Consider the following 26,582-nt stretch of genomic DNA (forward strand, 5'->3'; position numbering starts at 1 on the left):
TACTAATACATTACGTTGAAGATAGTCAATGGTAGTAAAAGATATTCCCCTGGCTGCATTTGTCGCTGCAGATACTCTGCAAACCTCGTAACAAATGTAATAAAAACATTCAATCAAAGAAGTTGAAACTACTGAGTCCATTATCCTGTTTGATCAATAGGAATTCCAAATAAACCACATATCGATTTGAAGGTTGTTTATAGTAGCCGTTCAGATCTACCAATGGGTTTTCATCTTTAACTTCTTTGAACAGCAAAGCTTTTAGCTATCCTTGATCTATATGTCCAAAAGAAGTGTCTTTGCCGCGGTTTTACTATTATTAACGTTTTAAATTCATTAATTTCGTATTTGAAAATATCCTTCTCTCTTTAATAACTTTTCATAATTTACTCTTAATTGTTTCTAATATCATTTTATTTAATTGCTCTGATACATCTAATAATTACGACTGAAACATTCTGTTTATTTTATCTAGTTCACAATATAATTCATTATTAACTTATCTGCTCTCTTAGTACAGATCCTGGGAGAGGGAATTACACAATCTTGCACTGATTTTACTTTATATAATGTAGTTTGAATATCTTTCTGTTATATCATCGTATTTACCTGTCATTCATTTTTTTTCATTGAATTAAACCTTCAATTTTACACATAAATGAGACAGTACAGTTAGTTGAAAAGATAATTTTCTCACTGAATTTATTGTTTTCATTGTCTTATTGGGAATTGTTACTTTTGATAATATCATTATGATTAGATTCGATGTCATTTATTATGAACAGTTGTTGGTTAAAAAGGATACGTTAACGACTAATCACCCAAAAACAAAACTAAAACCATTATGGGTTAAATTTCTCATTTTAAACTAAATTATAACAAGTATTATTGTCCACTTTTATACACATCAAAATGAGCCAGAACCTTTTGGTTGAGACCTACTAGATTTACTAAAAAGGTTAATGCTTTTCATAGAAAGAGAAATATATAGTACGTACTGAATGTAGGGATGAATTCATCAACGCTTAAGATCAAATTTAATTACTTTATCGTAATAATTTTATTTTCTCTGTTCATTAGGTGAAACCAAAATCATGATTCATGATATCGTTAAATCGAGACTATCCAACTATTTTTATCTTACTTTTTTTAGGGTAATATACATCATTCAGAAAATCAGGATGAATTGTGTTTGATTTAAGTATGTCCTTACAAATCAGAAGCATCTTAGCTATTACGTAAACACGAATTATGTGTGGAAGTTTTCTTCAAACCATGATTAATAACAAGTTATTACGTATATCATTTCTACTGTTATCATAAAAATGTCCTCGTGGATGCATGAACTTATGCTCTGTAAATGCTTTTTTGACCTGACAGTTAAAAAGCATAAAAAATATATTATGAAAAGATGTTATTTCGCAATGATAATAGTATTGTAATTCAAGAATAAGTGATTGATTATTTTGTACCTATTTATTTTAATGTCTTCTGATTGTTCCTTATTGATAAGTCTTGAGGACTGAACGCTATATTCGTCTCCTAAGCTATTCTGTAACCCCCAAACTAGAACTATACAGCGACCTGAACACGAGAGAGAACACTCAATGTATACGAGAAGTTGTTTACTCTAAGGTTTATTTTAATACAGAAAATACAGCGCTTTTACAACATTTTAAATGTCCTTGGGTTGCTAGAAGATTCTGGAATGCTACTAAACATTGTAGCAGTGTAGCAGCCAACCAATCAGGGCCTCTGCATGTGACGTTTCGCTTCCTTGATATTTCTGGTTAAAACTTCAAGTGAACGCTGATTGGATGAAACACATCTTAGTGATTCCTGATGCTTGCTTGTCTTTTGCAAGCAATCTTCTGGATCACCCCAACACTTATATGTTATCGATTCCGGAAACATAACCTCAAAGTGCGTAACTTTAGCTGAAAAAAACGATTCATTTATATTTCAAATTTTAGTTTCTCTCATAGCTTCTTCATTTTTAAGAAAAAATTAGACTCACATGAGTTTGTTAACTGGTCAGATTTTGTACTCGAATATACTACACTTTTTACTCATTCAGATACTAGTTTTTGTCATTGAGATATTTCATTTATACATTAATTAGTCTTACTTTGAGAGACTAAATTTCACTGTATATCACTTTACTATCTAATAACCAAAAAAGACTTAAGTTAATGTTCTGTCGAAGATACTTTTTTCTTCAAATGAATCTACATATTACTGTGAAATGAGAAATAGTCTTTGTTCTTGATACAATTTAGGAGGACACATACAATGATTGACAACTGAAGAGTAACCAGGGTCATCCTTGTTTATTTCTTAATGCTGATGCCTAGATAAATATACCACTGGTCACTAATCATCGATCAATAATCGTGAAAAACTCATTCTTAGCGAAGGTCATTTACGATCAGCATAACTCAGAGATAACGGACTTGACTGTGATATTGTGCTACGTTGGATCCAATCCCACGAGGTTCATTAATGATATCATGATTACGAATATACTATTACTGACGCATTCTTACTAACTAGAAAAGTAAGTCCAAAGCTTTCTTTGAACTGAATTCGAATAGCTAATTACTGTTTTAAACTAAACATCTTAATTTAAACTTACATTGATAAATTATGTGGATTAGATTATCATTTTCCAAGATGATAGCTTCTAAGTTAATAAGTGAACAGTTAAAAAAATGTGTGGGACTTTTAAGTAACTATTTACAATTTTTGGTTAACATGATGAAATTATGTTTACACTAGTGAATCATTCTTGATTTAAGATTCAAATCTTTATTGTTTTACTCTACTCATTTAAGTTAGAAAATGTTCTCATTTGGTTGGCAGTACTAATTATAATAAGGTCAAATACTTAAGTGTACTATTCATTCATATAAATATTTCAATGATAAAGATATTCAATATATTAAATAACGTTTGGTTAATTATCATTCAGCTTTTATCCAGACCATAAAAGTAGATTATTAAGTAATAAGTTAATCAAATATCTAACTTTCATTTGTATTGTAAGATTGTAAACAGCTCTTTACTTATATCAAGTTTCAAAACAAATTAATTTCGTATTAAGAAATATTGTATTATATCCTGACGAGAATAATGAATGGTAGCTGTTGGGATCTATTTATGGGTTAATGCAATACATGTATTCTTATTGTACATTTGTTAAGTAACTAAACTATGCATATTTATGTTCCTCTTATTATAAGCATTATTTTGATTTATAAACTATTATTATACGATTTACCGTTCTTGAGTTATGCTTACTTTATTAATTACAGTTCCCTTGATTCACAGCCGTTTTTGGCTAGATCTTGTGCAAATGTTATTTTCTATTTCATGGTATAATGTGGTATGTTTGATTTGTGTATAAACCCAGTATGTTTGAAATGCATGATTCATATTGCCAAGGCTGACATTGGTCTACTGAACTCAACAGGTAGCGCTAGGTAGGAAGAAGGACCGGTAAGAACTCTAGACTGCTCGTACGGGTTTATGGGTCGTTCGTCAGGTCGATAAATCACTGTTCTCTAATTAGCGGTATCATTATGTTATATTTTAATAGGGCACAATCCACAAGATATAACATATTGAAAACCAGGGAATATTGTCCATATATGTCCACATATACTTCAACTGATATCAGTTTATGGTAAGTATTATTTCTTAAGTACTCTAAAATCTGTTAACAACCATCTACTTTCATGAAAATGCTTTTCAGCAATTAGCTTACTTACTTACTTACTTACGCCTGTTACTCCTTGTGAAGGAGCATAGGCCGCTCACCAGCATTCTCCATCCAACCCTGTCCTGGGCAATCCTTTCCAGCTCCGTCCAGTTGTAATTCATCGTTTTCATATCTGCTTCTATTATTCGACGCAATGTGTTCTTTGGCCTTCCTCTTTTTCGCTTCCCTTCAGGATTCCATGTTAGGGCTTGCCTCGTGATGCAGTTTGATGATTTGTGTAATGTATGTCCTATCCATTTCCATCGTCTTTTCCTAATTTCTTCTTCAGCTGGAAGCTGATTTGTTCTCTCCCACAAGAGGCTGTTGGTGATGATATCCGGCCAATGGATGTTGAGTATCTTGTGTAGACAGCTATTTATAAAGACTTTCAGCAATTAGAGCGTACAGTAATACAGAAAGTCCTGGTTGAAACACATTAATTATACATAACAAGAATATTATGTACATTTATCGTTTTAATAAAAGTATCATTTATTGCAAAAGGATCATATTGGTCATTTCAACATCAATAATTTTCATACGTGAAATCATGGGTCAATGTAGGCTAGACCATCATTGAAAACCTGGAAGCACTGGACGACCGTTTCGTCTTAGTATGGTACTCCTCAACGACGGTCCCGCGTGCGTGACTCAAGCCCAGGGGTTTTGTTCTTAGCTGTTCAGAGGTTAACTGGTTAGGTTAAGCTAGACTACCATGGAAAACCTGGAAGCACTGGACGGCCTACAACAGAACAAAACGGCCATCTACTGATTCTAGGTTTTCCATCGTGGTCTAACTTCAACTGACTCATGATCTCAACTATTGAAATTATTTTGATAAAGTTGAAAAGTATTCAAACATACTAATGTTGAATGAAATTTCTTGTTGTTATCATGATTAAATATCACATAAAATTTAATCTCTGATTTATCGTCGTACTATTTTCTCTGTCTATGAAAATGTATATCATTACGTGTGTGATAGAATGAAAGTTCTAGTTTTAATTAACTTTTGAAGTAATAATAATTAAATTTAGCACTATTTATGTTGAAATGTCAAATCGATAATATTCATTTAGTCATAAAAGACTGCTTACACGAAAATGAATTTGTTATCTCGTGTTCATTGTCAGCCTTGGTTTCACATCCATTATGAGATGAAATGGCTACTCAATGTTTTTGATTGAGATCATGAACCGATTGATATTAGATCATCATTGAAAACCTGGGAGCACTGGACAACCGTTTCGTTTTAGTATGGGACTCCTCAACATTGTTCATCCATGATCCCTCTCACGGGATTTGAACCCATGGCCTTCAGTCTCATGCGCGAACGCTTAACCTCTAGACTACTGTGTTGGCATCCAGCGGTGTTAGTGTCTAACCTCAACCAATCCATGAAATCGTGCGACCATCTTCCATTATACGGAAATAGATACCTGTCTCTACCCAACACGGATTAGCTCTACTGGTCACGGCTTCTCCCTAGAACTCTGAGAATTCCCTCACGAAGATAGTCACTAGTGAGCACATGCTGAGCAGTTCCACAATAGAACGAAACGGCCGTCCAGTGCTTCCAGGTTTTCAATAGCGGTCTAACATCAATCGGTTCATGATCTCTATCAAAAACTTAATAATCTCTACAACCATATACTGATATTCAATGTTTTCTGGTGCTGGATAAATGCTTAGCTAAAGTGTCTTCAAACTGTAAATTATCCATACACCTAATAAATTAATCTTTTATTATTTCCTTATTTTAACTGGCGATGATAAATGAAAGTTTCGAAGAAAATTTATATATTTATATATTTTACTTCATCTCTCATATGGAATACATTATTTTATAATGGATTACATAATATGAATTATGTAATCAATTTATATAATTAATACTTCATATATTATCATGAGTATATGAATTAGTGTAATTTATTCTTCTATGTACACTAAGACAAAATAAACTTAAACAAACGATCTAATCCAACTAATACATTTGGAAAAGAAGTACCAGCTGGCTAGGGTCAAAGATTCTTCTTCTTTTTTTTCTTTTTAAAATAATGATAACTTTCATAAATATATTTATAACATATCAGTAACATTGAATGCATATTCTGTTTCATGCAAATTAGATTATATTATATAGTAACTATATTTCTTTCTATAAGATGCATTTTATGTTATGCAATCATAGTATTTAAAAAAAAAGAAAGAATAATGAAATCAATCAGAACGTTTTTGTAACATGTTGTTATGATAAATTTTTACTATCAGAAGGGGTTTTGTGGAGATGTTAGAAATTTCACTGATTGAAATCATGAGTCAATTGAAATAGTCTCGAGATATCAACTCACTGAAGACAATGGTGTACGGTGGCGCAACTTCGTGGATTGGTTGAAGTTAGACATTAACACCGTTGGATGCCCGCTCAGTGGTCTAGTTGGTTAGGCGCCTGGCGCGAGACTGGTAGGTCCTGGGTTTGAGCCTTTCAGGGTGCGGGATCGTGGGTGCGCACTGCTGAGGAGTCCCATACTAGGACGAAACGGCCGTCCAGTGCTTGCAGGTTTTCCATGGTGGTCTAGTTTCAATCGACTCATGATTTCAATCAGTGAAATTTTTAATATCTTAATCTTATTATAACAAAATTTATAGCATTTAATTATACAAACATTTAGTCATTCGCATAGAATATGTGATTCAAATTATAGATAGACAATTCATTATATAGAATCAACTAGTTTAGATGAGTTATCTAAAGTTAAAAAAATTATGAACTACCAGATTGTCCTTTTATGTCTAAATGATTTGGTATTTGTAATGAAACCCGAAAGGGTATACTACCAAGGTCTATTACATTAGAATGAAGTAGTAGTTCATTACTTTTTCAAATTTTAATAGTTTTAAAGATAACTTATTAGGTTATAGCAACTCATGTGAAATTGAGTTTGTTCACATTTAATTTGGTTAAGCCTTTTTTATTAACTTATTTAACGGACAATAACAGCTTATCGATATCATTGTATCGATATCATTATCGATATTATTGTTACACTTGTATGAATATTTATGCCTGAACATTGCTTACTACCTACGCATATATTTATTCTGTTAGCCTCACTATTAGTTAATTAATTGATTCGATGATTCATTCATTTCACTATGTATATATATGTACATTTTATTAATGTTCATTGTACTCGCTTACTTGTACTCGTGTTCGCTGACTCTCTTGCTCTCTAGCTCTCTTGCTTTTTGGTACTACTCTCATGCCTGCCTAACATAAATTGGATATCTGTATGTGGTCCCATAATAAACGCAATCAACACTACGTATTCGCCTTCTGATTGATACACCGTCGGGGTGTTATTTAGTGACGGTTATCAAGACAAACTCTAAACGATGTTTAAGGATTATATAGAATACCGGCTACCGCAAGTTTATGAAAAATGTCACTTTCAGATTACACAGTTATCAACTGAATCCTGATAGTCTAAACAAATACTTGAACTAACTGCTAGTAACCATGACTACAATATTGTAATCAGTTTCCAAACAGGTTCATTCATATTGAAATTTATATGGCTTGTAAATAAGTCAAGTGTTATGTCAAATATATCATACACTAAGAAAACATACTGCTGAACCGAACTAGTAAATATCTACTCTGAATTCATTAATATGAAAAAAAGTTAAGAAATCAGATAATAATCATGTTAGGTATGATACCAGCCTCATTTTAGGAATTGCTGAATAGAGTCAGCTTAACAAACTGAATTGTTTCGAAAAAAGAAATCAATAAACTATGTCGTGTAAAACAATCAGATTTTAATATAGTTGCATTATAAAGTCAATGTTCCATCTGATAAATACGATAATTTCTAAGTGTCATATATAAATAACATTACTTACTTAAATTAAACCGTCGTATCATTAAATAAAAGTACATAACATTCAAGAAAGAGAATTTTCTTGTCGACAAGAACATGAGTTCTAAACTCGTATTTACAATCATAAATGTATTTTTGTGATATCGCAATGAGTAGAAAATTGTATTTCTGACATCTTGTGACTTAATCTAAGTCACTTCTTCAGAGTAAATAAACAAGAAAAACTATCGAGTCCAACCTACTCATTACCAACTTATTATTATTCGCATTTATAGTTGTTTATTAAATATATATCTACAGAAAGAGATTGCATCATAAAGCTATCCGAAATGTTAAATATCAGAATGAGGTTGCGTAATGATCAAGGGCTTACTCAAGAATAGGATGATGAAAATAATTTGTGGGTCATAAATATTAGAAATAATTACCCACTTGACAGATAGGATGTAAATGAAAAACGTAAAGGTCAAAATAACCAAGACTATACAGACTCCCGAAAGTTCGTAAGAAGGATGTCCCTCTACTTCCTACACTTGACATGAATAACGTGATCTGAATAACAACCTTCTGGCATTTGTGTAACAGATCCGAAAACCATTTAAATATCTTTCTGCTGCACCCAAAGTGGTTTTAGCAACATTCTCTGTCGAAGCCTCACTACCCAAAAATTTATAATTTTGAGGTCCTCGCCAGCGTCTAACCTAATTTTTAGTTCTTTTTGAGTTTCTCGTTTTTTTATACCGTCCGCGAGAAGCAAGTGTTTAAGGAAAAAAACTCATGACTCCCTTAGTTTTTGTCCATTCTGTAGTATTAAGTTCGTTTAACCGGGAGATTTAAATACTGCTCTAAACAGCCTGATTTGATTACGTTTCAAGTCCATTTGGCTACCTAGTTTATAAACATTTAGCAAGATTACTCCAGAAATATCTTAAGGAGTTAGTTAGTTTGGTAGCTGTTTTATCAACTCGATTTTATACTCAAAACGAGTTATGAATTCTGAGCTTTCACTCTCCTTGAATCTATGAATGAAAACTGGCCTGTCATTATGACCAGTTTCCAATTTCTCAACAACTGTTTGCGGGACTGGCTCTTTAGCAGCATTATTCTTATTCTTGTTTTGTACCCATCCATCTACTTTCATTGGAGTAGCAATCACGGCTGCGTTACACACACTTTGGAATCATAAATGATTGTCGATGACTTGGGTAGTTAGGCCGTTGTATTCCCTACTAGGAACAAACCTAGCCTTGCGATTAGGTTTTTTAGACGTTTGCTGCTCGCTGCTATTTTAAAGACCGGAACAGAAAAATTCCTTTCTTGAGCTTTTATTTCTAACAGACAATTTTATAGACTGTCCTTCCTCCAATGGCTAATGTAAGTCAATCGACTCTGAGATTATTTGAAGTTCCTGTTTGGATCGGTAGATATCAAACGCCTCAACAGTGCATATGTTTTTGATTGGACCTTCATTCGACCCAATTATTTAGACCGTGCAGATTACTTTAAAGGAAGACTACTTTAAAACAATGTGACCAGCGTTAATCACTTAGTCCTATATTGAACTAGTGATAGCTTTCAGTTCCCTTTTTGAAACCACTCCGGTTAAGGTTTCGAGACCAGTTCGGAAAATAATTGTGTGGCCAGTGTAACTTGACCCACAAGAAGAAGTAAATTTATGGATCCACATCGATGTGGCCAAATTAGGAAGTATAACCTTAACACAACTGTGAATACAAACCCGGCTTCAGAAGACAATACGTGATGTAGCTGGATAAAGTTTCATCTATTAGTGTGGTTTATGACAAGTTGTAACATTCCAGAATCCGTTTTCAGTTTTGAGGTGCAATTCCACTAACTTTGGATTTGGTAGTCGATTACTATTATTAGTTACATAAAATTGTATTTGAAAACAAATTATCGAAAACTATTTTGAGTAGCTGTATAATATGAGTTACATTAATTATCAGTTTAGGGCTGAGGAGATTGTTAGGTTTAAAGTGAGATCAATAATCGATCAATGTTAGATCACCATTCTAGTTAGAAACCGTAAACATGAAGCTAATCCTTGTTGACGTAGTTATCCACCGAAAACAATGGAAGATAGTCGCACAACATCGTTGATTAGTTGATACTGTTGGATGCCCGCTGCCGAAGGTCATAAGTTCGAGTCCTACTTTTGGAATTGTTGGTATGCACTACTGAGTCTCACGCTAAGACGAAACGTTCGTTCAGAGCTTTCAGGTTTTCAATGGTGGTATAACATTGATTGATTCATGATGTCAATCAAAATTACACTATAATTAGCTTTTCATACGTCTGTTAATTATTCTTATAAAATCAAGTAAAATTTAATTAAAATGTTTCTGTTAAACTTTTGATTATTATTATTATTGTTATCATGAATACCGGTTGAATCTAATTAAATACTTTGAAAATGCTATATTTTTTTAATGTTATTTTGTTTTTACAGTAAAGTTCTATTGAAATGATGATGCCGTCAACATAAAACAAAAACAAACTTCTGATGTTTCATCAAACAGAAACAATTTTTTTTTTCAATTTTTCAATTGACCCTTAGAAACTGTTTATGTTATTTTACTGTATTTTGATTTTATTCTATTTTTTTTAATGTTACAACCAATGTTCACTTTGTTTAAACTAAATAATCACAGATAAATCTTGATTACCTTGAATTAAAATTTAAATAATTTCAAATTATACTAAAATTAATTTTTTTTTAAAATTTTTAAACTTAAAATACACGAAACAATGAAAAATATTCATTTCATTTGTTTTAATTTTTGTTAATTTATTTAATTCAAATCAACATGTTATTTAAGGCGACCTGCTTGAATATCTGAGCTACATATTACTACCATATGGATATTTCAACAAATTATCTGGTTTCTGCTTTGTTTAAACACATCATTATTGCCCATTAGTATCATAACATACTCAGGTGCATTTCGCTGTACAAGTTACGAAAGACCTCAATCAGAGATATTGTGATTGCTAGCAATATGCATCAAAATGCGTGTACATTATTCAGATATTGATTTCTGAATTATTAACATCTAACTCGTGACCACTCAATATTTATCGCCATGATCGATCAAGAAATAAGAAACGGGAACTTGTTGGAATACTTTGTGTTGAGAATTCTATATTTTATCAAAAGTATAATATCGAATAAAGCTAATAATAAATAAAAAAATAATAAGAAAGATGATTGTGATTTATTAAAATATATGTTTATAGAATTTGTACAACTGTTTGGTGAATATGAAGTTATCCACCATGTGAAAAAATGATTTCATAATTGTAAAATTGATAAATCTATCGGATTGAACGTTATATTCGTCTCCTAAGCTATTCTGTAACCCCCAAGGTAGAACTATACAGAGACCTGAACACGAGAGAGAACACTCAAAGTATGCGAGAAATAGTTTACTTCCAGGTTCGTTTTAATACAGAAAATACAGCGCTTTTACAACATTTTAAATGTCCTTGGGCTGCTTGAAGATTCTGGAATGCTACTAAACATAGTAGCAGTGTAGCAGCCAACCAATCAGGGCCTCTGCATGTGACGTTGATATTTTTGGCAAAAACTTCAAGTGAACGCCGATTGGATGAAACACTTCTTAGTGATTCCTGATGCTTGCTTGTCTTTTGCAAGCAATTTTCTGGATCACTTTAACAAAAATAATTTTACAAGCAAAACCTAATTGAGAAAATGAAGTCGAAAAAAAACATTGAGTAGATAATGTTTTTCTCTGTTTATAATTTTTAGATTTAATTTACAAAGAATGACTACTTAGGGATTAAGTGATTTCTTATCGTTAGAATGTTTCATCAATGATCTTTCTTATTCACAGGTAAATAAGGTTTATTGATAATGTTCTACCCCTATTTAACATTAAAACATAATGTATGAAATATTGAGTTATTTAAATCAGTAGTCACAAAACAAATTTCCCAGTAGAATACGATCAATAATAAGACAAGAATGAATACTCTGTAGTCAGTAAACGTAATTTGGTAATGAGAACATTTTTTGATTGAAATAATTTGTCGTTCGTCTAGTGAAATCAATACCTTCATCATTGCTGAATTTAACATAATTATTTCATTTCAATGGTTGAGATCATGAATTAATTGAAGCTAGACCACCATGGAAAACCTGAAAGCATTGAACGGCTATTTCGTCCTATTGTTGGACTCCTCAACAGTGTACATCCACGATCCTGCCTCACGAAATTCGAACCCAGGACCTATCGGTCTCGAGTGCAAACGCCTAACCTCTAGACCACTGAGCCGGCATCTAACGGTGTTAATATCTAACTTCAACTAATCCACAAAATTGAGCAACTCATCAACCATTGTCTTCAGTGAGTTACTATCTCATAACTGACCCGGTTGAACTCAACTGTTCACTGCTTCTCACAAGAACTCCAGGAAATACCTCTCGAAACCAGTCACTAGTGAGCATATGTTGATTAATATTAGAAGGGGTTTTTGTAGATAATGTAGTGATTTCAGTAGTTAACATTATGGGTCAATGGAAGTTATACCACCATGGAAAACCTGGAAGCACTAGACAGTTAGAATCTCGCAAGGCCGGATCGTGTGTGCACGTTACTGAATAGTCCCACAATAGGACGAAATGGTCTTCCAGTACTTCCAGGTTTTCCATGGTGGTCTAACATCAATCGGTTCATGATCTTAACTATTGAAACTACTATAATATTTACAAAAACCCTTTCTGATAATAATTATTTCATCTGTACATCTCCATCGAATTCAAGTTTTTTATATTATGTATCATGAGAAATATTGACTTCATTTAACTACTACTGAAAGCGAAAATCAATTAATGATTACTCATAAACTTTTGTACTTTCGTAAGAAAAGAAAACACTTTTTCTCCTAAATAAATAACCTATAGATTGTTATGATTAATTCCTAATGCTACTTCAGTTTTAATACAAATAGATTATCTCTTTGTTTTCTATTGTCTTATTAAGACAAATTTCCATAAACAATTAAACAGAGACAAAATTAATAAAAAAGGATGTAAACAACAAAAGGCTTATTATTATTGGTTAACATTTTAAATGAAAGTATCGATAAATTATTATCATTTTATGTACAGTTGCCAAGCCCTTTATCTGTTATGTAAACATTGATTTTTATACAGTTATTAATATCATCAATAATGTAGTCTATGGGTTTATATACTTATAAAATTGATCTTCTAATCTAAGTCATGTAGTTGATTTATGATAAAATCATAAATTTACTAGTTGACTAAATTAGGGTTTATTTTTTATATCCATTGAAGCACTGGGAACATTATGCAGCTGTTTTGACTTGTTTTTTCTATATCGCTTTTAAGTGATGCGTACTTATGATACCTTCAAGAATCGAGCAAAAGAGTTTTAAGTTGCACGAGAAACGTTATATATTTAGACTTTTAAGTATACTCTTAAGACATCTAAGATGATTGTAGGAGTATATCATAGCGTTACATTCAGTTAGATCAATTCATATTTTGTGTTAATTTGCATAAAATATTCGACTTGACTCTGCGATCAGTGAAATAACTAATAGAATGCCTATAAACCACGGTTGTTTCAAAGTATCTGTTCGTGTTATGATTTTTATGCAGCTCAGGATATAGTCTTGAACAGGTAAAGATATGCAGTATTCATGTATTTGCCACTGTTTATAAAAGATGATAAAGGCGCACCAGAGTGCTGAACTTATCATTACTGCTACTTCTACAAATATGCCTATTACTACAACAAAAATATTTACCAATATCATTGTATAAAAAAACTGTTAACATTTTATATTTGACCTTTTGTAAATGAGTGTCTATCTTTTGATTATTCAAAATTAGTTAATGGTTAGCCGCCGAAGTCATACTTTATACCATCAATCTCATTTGTTTACATTATAATGTACAATAGTGGACTGAATTCAAAACTATTTTATTAAAATGAGGATTGATAAACTTCAATATATTTTAAAGTTGCCAAGTTTATATAATATAAGACAATTAATAACTAGAATTATTAGGTTTACTTCGCTTATTATTATTATGATTAGCTTTATTCAATATTATACTTTTGATAAAATATAGAATTCTCAACACAAAGTATTCCAACAAGTTCCCGTTTCTTATTTCTTGATCGATACTGACTATAAATATTGAGTGGTCACCAGTTAGATGTTAATAATTCAGAAATCAATATCTGAATAATGTACACGCATTTTGATGCATATTGCTAGCAATCACAATATCTCTGATTGAGGTCTTTCGTAACTTGTACAGCGAAATGCACCTGAGTATGTTATGATACTAATGGGCAATAATGATGTGTTTAAACAAAGCAGAAACCAGATAATTTGTTGAAATATCCATATGGTAGTAATATGTAGCTCAGATATTCAAGCAGGTCGCATCAGTACACATTCATTTGTGAACATGTTAGTGAATATATTTATGTATTAAATGATTTATGTAGCCAATTAAGTAAGCACAGTGATATTGTCTTACTGATGAGTAAGATATGTACTGTATTACCAAATGACTGAAATGATATTCGGTAGTAACCAATCAATGATTCAATTGTTTAACCTAATCTTCTTTGTAATAAAAAAGCTCTTATATATCCTGTTTTTGGAGTGATGAAAACTAATAAAAAACAACTATGTTTATCATTTTTTGGTTTCTATCAGTTTTTTAGTTTATGTCTAGTTTATCATAAAAATTACTTTAACCATATTCAATGAATATTCTATTTGGTGTTATTAATTTCAAATTTTGTGAGGTTATGAAGTGAACATGTCAATTAGCAAGACCAAGAAGATTTTATGTTATGTAGATTTTCTGTAAATTTCCTTGTATTTACAATATGTACTTCATCTGTATAACAAGAAAAGTTAAAGTTTCTTCTGTGTTAAAATTAAACAGATTGAATACTGTGAATTTTCTGTTTTGAAAAAAAACAGGAGTACAGATTTAATGTTTACAGATCTCAACTTTCAATCATTGCAAAGAGTGTTAAAACCTTAAATATTCGGGGTAGTAATATTTCGTCTTAAACTAAGAAGCTTGACTCAAAGTCATAAATGTAATCACTTATTTAGTTGCTAGGCTCTAATGGACGTTTAAAGTGTTTTTTTTGTTTTAATATTTCGGTTATTTCCTCAGCTAAGGAAGAAAAAGTTGTATTCGACAAGTATTATTATGTAATTCTTACCATTTTACTATACTCTGTTCATGTAGTTCTGTTTTGTCCCCTAAATAACTTTGACTTGCTTATAAATAATTGCCTGTGATTTATTACAGGTTAACAATAGATAGGCATGATGTTGTTACGGTTAAGCAATCAATTATTTGAATTCACGTAAATTATATTCGAAAAACTATTACTTACCACCCCCCCAAAAAAATTTCTTTTTTACTGAAATGAATCTTCATCAAACGGAAGGATATCATAAACGGTAAGGTGAATATGATTCCTGATAGACAGTACATCAAAAACTATTCTGGTGTATAAAGGGCAAGAAAAAAAACATTCAACCTGACAAATAAAGGTATTTATGACATATCAATTGAAATAAATTTTTCTATATTTTTGAAAATTTATTTTGTGTAGCTGTTGTAGATTCAATGTCCCAAAAGTTCACCGGAACATTCAGCGTAATTCAGTTACGCGAATGCATTTATTTTACTAATATGACCATATAGTTAAACGAGAAACTATAATATTTTCTGTAAAAGATAAGAAAATATTTGAAGACGTATTACTATATCTTCACACAGTTATATAATATACCCTTGTGGGCCAGGGTAATTTTACGTTGGTTTTCAGGAGAACCAGACACCATCCGGACTTTCACGTAAAAACCCAAACAGTACAGCTCAACCCCGTTTAGCAGAGGAACCAGACACCGTACAGGCTCTGACGCTACAATCTGAATAGTACAGCTCAATCCTGTGGCGCAACCACACTGGTACCAAGCACCCTGGTGGACCAATTACTATATCTTACTAATTTTAAAAACATTAAGTTATTTTTTCCTATTAGAAACTAGCTAGTAAGTTTATTTTACTCAAATATCTCAACTTATTCAATATAAAACAGATTTGATAGTAAACGGAATACACCCATTAAGACATTAAATAAGATAGATAGGTTCAGTGAAGAGATGTACAGTTGTACAGCTTTGAAAATGAATTCAGCTTATTAAAAATAAATTATCACTTACTATGCATGAAAGGAGTAATCCATTTAACAAATATGTCACTTTTGAGAATGAGAATGATAAAATTTTAATTTTTGAATAAATACTTACTGATTCGTTAATAAAACCAGTTTATTTATCAAAATAAAAAAAATCTAAATCGAGGTTTCTTTTTTACTGGAAACTTAATTGTGAATGTCTAACACCATCTTTAAACTGTATTACTTAATTCAACACCAGCTGAGGAGCTCCGAATAGGACGAAACGCACGTCCCGGTTTCCAGTGCTAGTCACTATCCATTTTTGCTTAAAAAGCTTGTGACTAAAGACAAAGCAGTCTTCTAACAAGATACTGATAAATTATAGTCTTAAACAATCATGAGAAGATACAAGCAAACAACTCCAAGTGAATTCAATACCAGTAAGTTTTATGTTGCATTGTGAACAAGTGTTCTTTAGAATTATAACATATTTTTGGGGAAGAGCTTAGAAAAGGAAATACTATTTTATGATATTATATAATAAATTAGTCTGACTAAATTCAAAAACTCATTTTACAGTATTTAGTTGTTTGAAACAGTGAAAGTGTGAAATTAATAATTCAGGTTCATTTTTTAAACGGGTATATTAAAAACGAGGAACGTCATTTGTACTTATGAAGTACATTGATGACAGTACTTATTTTCTGGTGTTTCCTCTGAAAAAGATTTTAATATGTGAAACGTATTACGTTTAAATACTATCTGGAAACATTAGTTAAGTGTATAACACGTTATTGCTTGAATTAAAAGGTAATGGGAACGAACACATAAGGGAACATGATTTCTAATATGCAGATACATCCAACTGACCAGTATCAAATAGAAAGAAACACATTTCTTAGACTCCTCAACTAGTCACCATCCATCTCTGTATATTATACTCGTAACTCAATGGTAATATTGAGACAATCTGTATGGAATGCATATATGTGAAATGAGACTGATCAATTGTAGTGTTGAATATTCATGGGAAGATCCAAATAATCAATATATATGAGTATACTATGATTGTTTATATGATAATGTTTGAACGCAAACATTTATACCGTCCTCTTACATATCATTCTTCTTCCTTTACATGTAGAGAATCTTGTTTGCCTGTCATTTTGTGTACAATTAAATGGTAATATAATTGTCTGCGTTCCCTTACTTGATTTTATTGAACTAATTAATTGTTGATAAACTGACTCATAAAACATACACAATTTTCATTTTAATGACGTGTATTTTTTTCACTGTTTAATGTATGTGGTTTGTGCTTGAGAGTGATTGGTTAGTGTGTAATGACCAATGTAATATATTTTGGTGATTCATACTATATATGGAATTGTGTTGACGAAGTTGCAATGTGGTCATTAGTCTAGGTGACTCGACATTGCGTGCACTATTGTTAGATGTAAGATAGTGGTTTAAGGTAGGCTACGGGAAACCATGAACCTGGATCTGAACTAAGAAGGACCTGAAACATATGTCGATATTCTCTGTCCAGTCTTACAGGGAGTCACTCGCAGCTCACATAGCTCAATTTTAACGTCTCTAACTGTGAAGCTAGGTGACACAGGATTGAATCCGTCAGGGAGTATCAGTTCCATCAAGATTACAGATCCACCTTGCTGACGAGTGCCGAATAGCACGAGATCTAGGTCCGGGATTTCTTGTCGACAACCTTCGACCACCATCATAAATAAGATTTGTGTGTACGTAATGCATTTGTTTGTAGCAGACATTTAGGCTATAATGATTTTTTATCTTTATATTATGATTTCACAAAGAATACATATTTAGCTAGAAGTCTTTCTATAATAACATACGAGAATATAATCTGAGTAAAACGTGTCATCTTTTGATTTCTATACATAAACAATGTGTAAGAATTTTTATTACCAATGTAAATGTGATGAATAAAACTCGTAAGGGTTTCTTTTTTAACCTTTATGAAAAAGTTCAGACAAAAATTACATCTCTGACAAACAGTGTATTACAATGGTAAAACTGAAATTATTTCATTACCTAGATTATAAATGTACATAAATCGATTAAATTTGAAGATTCTTTTCTACCAATCATAAACATCAGATCATCAATAATATCACGGAACTTGTAACCATTTAATTTCAACTTTGTTATTGAAATTTCTTTTATAAAATCGAAAGATTTTGTATTCAATCATGAATGAAATTGTAAGCATATAATAGTAATGAATTACAATCTAAAAACAGAAGAATAATCTAATTTCCACTATTTCTTTAGCTAATATTAGTCTATGAATAAAACTAACCTAAAACTGAATAATCATGTAAGCAAAGATGGGTAGTGGCTAGCAGTGGAATTCAGGACGTGTATTTCGTTCTATTTGTGACTCTTCAGATGAGTGTACTTGCATCTCAGAGTTGATATTCACTCTGGGACTCGATCCCAGTACTATTCGCTTCAAACGCCATTGGGTTGTCCACTTAGCTACTGAGTTCTGATAGCCCTTTGCTTATAATGCTTGTGAATTAAGGTAATATCGAGGCAATCCGCATAGGATGCACAAATGTCAATAAGAGAGTGATCAATTGTGGTTCTAAACATCAATGGAAAGAATAAAGTAAATAATACGAAGTGAATTTTAATAATGATATGTTATAATGAATAAGAGATTGTAATTTTATTATACTACATTTTATAGTTTAGTATCAATACACTAACCTGAGACAAATCTATTTCAGTAATTCATGCCATGTATAATTTGATCTATTTCATTGAATTGTAAAAGAAAATTTAGAAATAAAATAGTCCTGAACAGAAATTCAGTTGTTGACACTAATATTTTTATATAAATTATCATATACATCATATTAGGAATATTTGGATTGGAGTTCAGTTTTATACTACGAGATATGTTGTAAAAGAAATTTGACTTCTGACTATGACTGTAATAATGAAAAACATTTATTTCGATGTTTGATTTGTAGTTCGTGGAAACCAAAGATTTCCGTTTTCAGGAAGACATATTTTTCATCAAAAAAGGTATCAAATAATAGTCCAATCGTATTCATGTCTACTTAAACTATTCGTTAACTTTTCAAAATATATACGATGCAATCACTAGATTGGAGTATTACCCGTGACAATAAAATCATATCACAAACTTTCTTGTAACGATTTGATGTTGTTAGTGTTTACCAAATTTGTCCTGTCAGCTATAAAATGGATTTGATGAAAATTTCCTATAACAAGGCAAAGAAGTTGTGTTTTTAGGGTCAATTTAAATCTAGAATACCGATGATTGAGGAGAACTTATACAGCAACAAAGTTCTGGTGAAATAAATGTAACCATTACAAACTTAAGAGAATATGAAACTCACAAAATGTTTCGATTTTTTGAACGCAAATGAAATGGGATCGCAACTCATTATTCAAGTACTTAGTTTTTAATGCGCAGCTATTATTTGAGAAGTACCATTGATACTAGTTATACCAATTAAAATAAAATGTAACAAGCCTATATCCACATAAACCGTTGAAAATCAATTCAGAATACTTAGATATTTTCACCAATACGCCTATTTAATTGAGATCTTGAACCGAGCAATATTAGACCATCATTGGAAACCTGAAGGCACTCGACGGCCTTTTCGTTCTAGTATGGGATGATCCCACGTGCGGGACCGTGGATGCACACTGCTGACGAGACCCATACTAGAACGAAACGGCCATCTAGTGATCCTAGGCTTTTAACGGTGGTCTAATACTGACCAACATTGTCTGTAACCTTAAACTAACACCTAGTTAAGTTAATTATCATTATTTATCATTATAATAGTTACTGGTTTTTCTTTTACAAATATTCTGAATTGCTGAGTAAAGAATGATAAGAATGATAACTTTGTTTATCTTTAAAGAATGTGTGTAATCGTAGACTTCATTGAATGATAATGAAGAAAAAAACATTTGTTCTTCGTTATTTTTATCTATCTTTCTTTTTTTTTCAAAAAGAAGATAATATCATTTACCTTTTTGAATACAATGACCTATATTGTACAAGTAACACAAAAGAGTTATATATCACCCATAAACAAATAGTATGTACTATTAGAAATCAATTATTTAAGACAATAATATTTTAGTTAGTTATCAAAGTGACTAATTGTAATAGATTTAGTTGTTTTAACGTTTATTAAATGTGTTACATTATAAATTTATTAAGTTAAAAAAATTGATTTCAATTTGTGTTTATCACTTTTATTTGATAGCTATTCTAGTTTTATTTATCTTATTTTATTTGAACACATAAATATTGATACAAGAGGGCACCAAATATATATACGCCACACAAAACAATGAGAATGGGAAGAGAAAAAAAAACAATAACGAACAGATTAGTGTAAGGTAGTGTAATAATAATAATGATAATAAGAAAAATAATAATGGGGGAACGGAAAGATACAATCAGAAGAGATCTTCCAGTTAAGGAAGAAGCAACCACTTTTTACGAAGAAAGTAAAAGAAGGTTACAGCAGGATCGCCACTGGCTTCTATTCTGAGCCATATCTGATAACGTCTCTAGCCACTGTGTCGCGCCATCTCTCGGACCCCAGCCAGGGAGTCATGAAGGACCAACACAAGCCAGTCCTTTGCAGCTTTCTTTCATACCACGACACCATGTCATATACTGACCACCTCTCCGCTTTCTCCAACCAGTCCCAGAGTCGGCAAATAATGCACGACGTGTAATTCTGTGGGACGACATTCGTAGAACATGTCCAACCACCGAAGTCAGTGTTTCAAGATGGTGACACCAATTGCATTATCATCTCTGTGCCCGAACACACGATGCCGAACCTCTGCATTACTGACATGGTGTTGCCACTGAATGTCAGCAATCCTTCGGAGACAGCGATGGTCGAACACAGAGAGTCGTCTAACATCGTAAACTCAGTGAGGCCAGGTTTCACAAGCATAGAGCAGAACTGGTCTCACCGACGCGTTGTAGATCCCATCTTTTACAACCAGACTGACATCACGAAGGCGCCAAAGATGGCCGAGATTGGCATGAGCCGCTCTGGCTTTCACTATACGTGCATTGATCTCATCACTCACGCGACCACCAGCACTTATGCAGCTACCTAGATACACGAACTTCTCGACTACTTCTATCTGCTCACCATCCAGGGTGAGTACAGGATTAGAATCCTGCCAGTCTTGTAGAAGTACTTTGCACTTCGAAGGTGCAAAGCACATACCATACCTACGGACACTGATTGCCAACTGATTAAGTGTGGATTGCATGCCTTGGGCATTATCGCACAATAAGACAATATCATCTGCATACTCAAGGTCGAGAAGTCTTTCTCCGGGCAACAGATCTACACCGCTATTACTTACATCCATGAGAGCTGTTTCCAGAATGTCATCGATGGAAAAGTTGAAGAGCAGAGTGTTCTAACTTGTGAATAAACTTGTTTTGTTTAAGTGAAACAAATTACCAAGTAAAAAGTGATGTGGAAGTATATATATGAGAATGTTTCTTTTACACATATTTGTTTTTTTACAACTAGCTGGTTAGTTAGTCTTTGGTGATATTATTTGTTGGTTTCATCTAAAATAGATGAAATTTCACTTGGATTGATAATGCAAAAGCTTAAATTAGTTTACTATTCAACTATAAAACTTTAACAGTTAATAACTCATATTTTAACAATTATTTATAACCATTTACGATTTATGATATAGAGTTCAGCATTTTTGATCAATAAATTAAAATCCTTATATACCTGAATAAGATCCATAATGTAAAAGAATAAATTATCATGAAATAACTATCTGTTCATAGACCGATTTCAACTTTATACTATCACTAACTGTCATGTATAATTTAATTATTTGTACTAGACACTATCATACAATTATTATTCAGTGTCATTGGTAAAAATGCAATCAAAGAAAATTATGTAACCTGGATGGTTATTTCTGTTTGACTTTGTTTATTCTTAATTAGAGAATAATAATCAATTATTTTTTTCACATGACCTTTCGTTTAATCCACTCAATATCGTTATATCTTCCAGAAATCAGTAATAGCAAACAGTTGACTCACTCAGTCAGTCGTTCAGCTACAACGTAGGACCAGGCACATATATGCATCGGTCCAAGTTACCATACCTCATTGACACAACAAGATGAACACCGGATTCATAAAGGTAGTTAATGCAGAGGTGGTAATATATAAAATAAAGATTGCAATAAGGATATAGTACAGGAAGAAAGATTTAGTTCGTAGAAAGAAAGATGTGAAGCGATTTTATCCTCTTAGTTTAAGAGAAGACAGAGAGTGTATACACTTACACGATTGTGATCGATTCTGAGTCATGTCACCAAGAGTCTCCAACCATTGGTCACGATAGTCACGCGGACCCCAACCAAGTAGTCTGCATCTACCAACATGGCTCAGACTAGAAGTTAGTGCCTTCAAGCACTGATGCCACGTTTTGGTTTGGTCGCCCCTAACACTCTTCCAACCATCTCCAACGCCGCTTAGCATTGCACGTCGTGGTAATCGGTGTTCAGGCATACGTAACACGTGGCCCAACCACCTCAGTCGATGAAGATTCACAACCTCATCAACTGATTTAACATCATTCCCTAATACCCTGCGTCTAACCTCGCTATTACTTACCCGGTGATCCCAGCAGACGCCAGAAATATTTTTAAGGTATCTGTGGTCAAATACTAGTAGCTTACGAGTATCTTCGATTCTCAATGGCCATGTTTCGCCGCCGTAAATTAAAACAGAACGGACTGCCGCGCAGTATACTCGTTTGTTTATTGGTAGACGGATATCTGGTCTTCGCCATAGGTGACGTAAGTTGGCAAAAGCCAAACGAGCTTTTCGAATCCGTGCTGAAATTTCATCAGCTACCAACCCATTTGGGCTGATCAGACTTCCAAGATAAGTGAAATTGTCAACGCGTTCGACTACTTCACTCCCTATCCTTAGTTCAGGTGTTAACGCAGACCAGTCCTAAAGCAATAACTTGCATTTAGAGGGAGAGAAGCGCATTCTAAACATTCTGGCATTGTTGCTTAGTGCTACCAGAAGACTCTGCATTTTATCAGCGTCTTCATCAAACAGGACTATGTCATCTGTGTATTCTAAGTCGATGAGTGGATCTCCTGGTAGGAGATCAATACCCGAGAACTCAGTCGACGAGAAAGTTATTTCCATCAGTAGATCTATGATGAAGTTAAACAAAAAAGGGGAAAGTGGACAGCATTGACGGACACCACTTGAGGTTGCAAAAGTAGATGATAGTTCGCCATGAGCTCTCACTCGACTAGTAGTGTTCGAGTAAAGAGCCTTTACTAGGTTTATGTACTTCTGGGGTACGCCTTTCAATGACAGACACTGCCACAGAATCTCGCGGTCCACGGAGTCAAATGCTGCTTTTAAGTCAAGAATTAAATTTTTAATTTGTAAGGAATTACATATATTGGCTCGCTTATACACTTGTTAAGATCTATCTATTCATACTTGAAGAGGAAAATATGATTAACGGAGACAGAATTAAATTGAATTCTTTTCTTGCACAAATAAAACTTTCGAATAGAACGAAATTTGAAAGAAGTGTTTTTTTTTAAACTCAAAATACGGTGTATATTGTAGAGTTCCCGTTATTTAACAGATAAGAATCAAGATACTTTCAAATATCAATCAAAAGCAGGATAGTTTTATTCATTAGTTATCGATAGATAAGTAATCAGCTTTAAGTGATACATTGGAATATGAACTTTACTAAGTGTGTTTAAATTTAGTCGCTGTAATATCTTGGTCCGTCTAATTGTGTTTAAGATGTTTAATAATAATCAATATATTTTTTGTTATATCCCAATGAGTAGAAAAAATGTATTTCTGACGTTTTGTGACTTAATGTAAGCCACTTCTTTAGAGTGAATAAATAACTGAAAAAAAGAAACAAAAATATACTTATTAGTAACTTTCTACCCAACGCTCAACTTGTTTGAAACTATCATATCCAACCTATAAAATGTTTATCATTTGGCTAGTAATAATTTAATATCTGAAATTAAACTTTGACGGTAACTGAACGTAAACTCATATGAGCTAAATGTGACCTGTAATTGCAAAATTAAATTTATTCTGTGCAAAATCCACAAGTCAAAAATCTATTTCTGGTTTCGATTACCTAGTTCTTGTGACTTAACAATAATTCATCGTTTCTGATTAATAGTTATGTTTAATGAGTCATGAGGTCACGTTTTATCCTATTTCCCTTCCGTTTAGTTTATATCACGAACTGTTAATGCGAGTTAAGAAGTTACCTGTTCAGTTTTGAGGAAAATAATGCTCTCAGTGCTCCAAAGAATTCGATCAGCATAAACGATTATAAAAAAGCGATATTAATTACTACTCATCGATCAATCAGTGATATCTAGATTGGTGGTTCAACTTTAGTTACCAATTTATTGTTGATTCATTCGAATTATTTGCCTTTTAAAAGTTACTCGACTAAAAAAATGGTTAGAAAATGTTTTTCATTTGATTTCATTTTTGAGGGGACTAAATATTCCTGAGGGAGTGAGATTATTCCACTATTTAAATCAATATGTGATTTTCTGTGAGGCTTTTTTGAATTTCCATAATAATTTACATAATTGATTAACTTCCTCTAAATAATCATTGAAAACCATGAACCGTTGCACAAATGATTATTTACACCTGGCTACTTCCCAGTCATGCACATTAAAAACCTCACATGAGATTGATCCATTCACCATAAGTTTTTTTGGGGGGAAGAGATTGAATCCAACAGTCCAAATCCCTGGCTGTTGTCAATTCGTGAAATCACCCGATTATCATTAAGTGCCTTCAGTGGGTAAATAACCAACTACTGACTAGACTGACTTCACAAATCATATTTTCCCACTTAAATCTACCAGATTATGTTGTAAACAATTTTTTTTGAAGTAAACAAGTGACCATAAAATTCTTATCTTGTTTTCCTTATGTATTTATTGTGACTTCATATTAAGTGTTCAATCCCATTAGTCAAGAGTCAAATCATGAGTTACTTATGATTTTTTTTATCTTGATTGCAAGCTTGAGTTATTTTCCCTCTTAGGAATGTCCAGAGTATGAAGATATAGTAAGTGATGTGAAAGATTTAGCGTCTGTGGTATATTCAACATGTTATTAAAATTTTACAATTTAATGATATGATTACGAATTAAAAGTCAATACACAACTGTAATGTTTTCCATGGTTAATTGGTACATAGTTAACTGGTAAATCAGTTGATGAGGTTGTGAATCTTCATCGACTGAGGTGGTTGGGCCACGTGTTACGTATGCCTGAACACCGATTACCACGACGTGCAATGCTAAGCGGCGTTGGAGATGGTTGGAAGAGTGTTAGGGGCGACCAAACCAAAACGTGGCATCAGTGCTTGAAGGCACTAACTTCTAGTCTGAGCCATGTTGGTAGATGCAGACTACTTGGTTGGGGTCCGCGTGACTATCGTGACCAATGGTTGGAGACTCTTGGTGACATGGCTCAGAATCGATCACAATCGTGTAAGTGTATACACTCTCTGTCTTCTCTTAAACTAAGAGGATAAAATCGCTTCACATCTTTCTTTCTACGAACTAAATCTTTCTTCCTGTACTATATCCTTATTGCAATCTTTATTTTATATATTAACACCTCTGCATTAACTACCTTTATGAATCCGGTGTTCATCTTGTTGTGTCAATGAGGTATGGTAACTTGGACAGATGCATATATGTGCCTGGTCCTTCGTTGTAGCTGAATGACTGACTCAATCTAATTAGTCATTGGTATCAAATGCCAATGTATAAAGATATTCACTAGATAAATACATACAATTTATTGATTATTTTATGATGTTAGTAAATTATCACAATCAGGTAAATTCAAATGAATCAATTCTGAGTTGATTTATTTTAACTATCAGAATTCAAACTAATAATCAATTAATTATTACAATCATCAACAATTATCTGTTGTATACTATTTACACATAGACTTTAGAAATCATGAATTAGTTCTATTTTATTCACATTAATAAATTAGATAAAAAGAGGAATTAATGAATTGATAACGATGAATAGTCTACGATCCGATAATGTAACATCAAATCATCTTGAACATTTTAATTACACAAATGATTTTAAAGATTTTTCATGTTTTTATACTTCTTTACCTATTTCATTATATCCAGAAAATAGTCCAGTCATTATGAAAGATATGTGTAAATCAAGAAAATATATGCCGACTACAATAATTGCACCTGATGGTAGGTTCATTGCTCTGTTGTCTGTATTTTTTAAACATATTACAAAGTAATAATAATGCATCGTTTTGTAGATCCATATTAAGTAATAAGATTTACAGAAGACTAGCAACAAAGTTGCTTGGAATCGATTAATACAAAATGATTAAAATATCCTGTGCCTAGATACTTTGGATTGTTGTTAAATTTCAGCATAACAGGTTAGGAACTGATACAAGATATATGACATTTCATACACATAGTTCCCTTTATTATCTTAAATAGAGCAAGAACAAAGATTGGTGCAGAATAATATGAATTCATTTTATTTCGTTAGGTTCTC

The sequence above is a fragment of the Schistosoma haematobium genome, chromosome 1, assembly GCF_000699445.3.
Source record: "Schistosoma haematobium chromosome 1, whole genome shotgun sequence".
Classification (NCBI taxonomy): domain Eukaryota; kingdom Metazoa; phylum Platyhelminthes; class Trematoda; order Strigeidida; family Schistosomatidae; genus Schistosoma; species Schistosoma haematobium.